A 2,856-nucleotide genomic window follows, 5' to 3' on the forward strand; every position below is an offset into this window, starting at 1 on the left:
TGCCTTCTCTGCCTCTGTCTTTACTGCTGCAGACTCTCCCCAGGAGCCTCAGATCCCTAAGCCCCCTTCTTCTAGTCAGGATAAAGGAGGAGTTTGCTGTGGTAGATGAGGATTGGGTAAGGGATTAGTTAGGCCATGTGGACATCCATAAATCGATGGGTCTGGATGGAATACACCCATGGGTGCTGAGGGAACTGGTGGAGGTCATTGCTGGGCCACTCTCCATCATCTTTGATAAGTCATGGCAACAGGAGAGGTGCCTGAGGACTGGAGGATAGCAAATGTCACTCCAGTCTACAAAAAGGACAAGGAGGAGGACCCAGGTAACTATAGACAGGTCAGTCTCACCTACATCTCTGCACAGGTGATGGAACAACTTGTTCTTGTCACTATCTCTAGGCATATTAAGGATGAGGGGGTCATTAAGAGCAGCCAACATGGTTTTGCCAATGGGAAGTCACGTTTGACCAACCTGATAGCCTTCTATGAGGAAGTAACTAGGTGGAGAAATGATAGTAGGGCAGTAGATGTGGTTTATCTGGATTTCAGTAAAGCATTTGGCACTGTCTCCCACAGCATCCTTGTAGATAAACTGAGCAAGTGTCTTGATGACCAGGTAGTGAGGTGGATCATGAACTGGTTGAAAGGAAGAAGTCAGAGAGTTGTGGTCAATAGGACAGAATCAAGTTGGAGGTCTCTGACTAGTGGAGTCCCTTGGGGTCAGTATTGGGACTGGTACTATTCAATATTTTCATCAGCAACCTGGATGAGGGTATAGAATGTACCCTCAGCAAGTTTGCTGATGACACTAAGCTGGGAGGAGTGGCTGACACACCAGAAGGCTGTGCTGCCATTCAGTGAGACCTGGACAGGCTGGAGAGTTGGGCAGGGAGAAACTTGATGAAATTCAACAAGGGCAAGTCTAGAGTCTTGCATCTGGGGAAGAACAACCAGTACAGGTTGGGGGCTGATCTGCTGGAGAGCAGTGTAGGTGAAAGGGACCTGGGAGTCCTGGTGGACAAGAGGATGACCATGAGCCAGCAATGTGCCCTTGCGGCTAAGAAGGCCAATGGCATCCTGGGGTACATTAGAAAGGGTGTGGTTAGTAGGTCAAGAGAAGTTCTTCTGCCCCTCTATTCTGCCTTGGTGAGGCCATATCTGGAATATTGTGTGGAATATTGTTCTGGGTCCCTCAGTTCAAGAAGGACAGGGAACTGCTTGAAAGAGTCCAGCACAGAGCCACGAAGATGATGAAGGGAGTGGAACATCTCCCTTGTGAGGAAAGGCTGATCCAGCTGGGTCTCTTTAGCTTGGAGGACACTGAGGGGTGACCTCATCCATGTTTACAAATATATTAAGGGCACGTGTCTGGAGGACAAAATCAGGCTTTTTTCAGTGATGTCTAGTGATAGGACAAGAGGCAATGGGTGCAAACTGGAACATAGGAGGTTCCATGTAAACACCAGAAAAAACTTCTTTATTGTGAGAGTGACAGAGCACTGGAACAGGCTGCCCAGAGAGGTTGTGGAGTCTCCTTCACTGGAGACATTCAAAAACTGCCTGGACCTGGTCCTCTGTGATGTGCTCTAGGGGATCCTGCTCTGGCAGGGGGATTGGACTGGATGATCTTTCAAGGTCACTTCCAAAGCCTAAGATTCTGTGATTCTGTGTGATTCTGTGTGGTTTGCAGAGGGCAATCTTCAGAATCATTCAGGAAAACTGTTATTGATTATTTTAGATTAGTAACATTACACAATGCAGTATCAATAAGCATTTCAGAATGATGAACAGATTTTTTCCTTCCCCGTTTGCTCAGTCAGCTCAGAGGGGAGAGTTATTTTGTGGCATTTCTTAATCTGTCTGAACCAAAATGTATGTAAACATAATTCCTGGTGTGATTAAAATTATATTCCCAGATATTGCTGTTCGAATACCATGTTGTAATTACTGTGGCTGCATCTGAAAACTCATTAGCTGCACAGTAGATTCATCCCCATATTTCTAAAGCTAGCTGTGGGTTTGTTGAGGGTATCTCATACATTTGTTCCTCTAACATCTCAGCTAAAACGCAGGTCAAGGCCAAGGCTACAATACTGGAACCTTTTAAGATCCCAGAAGCCACAACAAACACTTAGACTGACAGGAATCATCTGTGCCTTGACAAGTACTGTAATGCTGAGGGGGTAAGGACAAATCCACACATGGATGTGATACCTCACTAGGGGTGGGAATTACAAACTAGTTTTCAGAAGATCCCAGTGTTGTGTTGCTGTACTATGATGAAATAATGAAAGCTTGATGTAATGCTCCTGATTATTTTTTTCATTGGTTAAATGTTCTGTCATTTGATACCCTGATGGAGAGATTTTTGGAGGGGAGGGGTTGAGCCCTATGAAACCTCAGAGCACTTTCTTTCCATTGTGGGCGGCTCAGTTAAGCTCTTATTAAACTCAGCTTTTTCTAATTTTGTAATTCACCTCCAGACATTTGCTTTTGCTCCAAACACAATATTAGCTGTAGATGTTTGTCTGTGTTTGTGGTGTGGGTTGTTTCACTGCTTGCTGTTGTCTGGATTACTCTTTTCTACTGTCAGGTATCAATTAAATATTTGATCCTTCTTGGCTCTAAAATAGCTGGATTTGCATCAGACTAATGTTCTTGAGTTCATGATTAACTGAGGTTTACTAGTTAAAAATATGTGTATTTAGATACATTGGAAGTAAAATGTTCTTATTACAAATTTTGTTTACAGACAATGATCAATAAACTGTGTAAGTTTTCTGGCATTGAAGACAAACATAGTTGAAGTGAATTCACTTCAGTGCTATTTCTTAATCTACCAGAATGTGCTTCTCT

Source organism: Chaetura pelagica, unplaced genomic scaffold, assembly GCF_000747805.2.
Source record: "Chaetura pelagica isolate M959 unplaced genomic scaffold, ChaPel_1.0 scaffold161, whole genome shotgun sequence".
NCBI lineage: Eukaryota > Metazoa > Chordata > Aves > Apodiformes > Apodidae > Chaetura > Chaetura pelagica.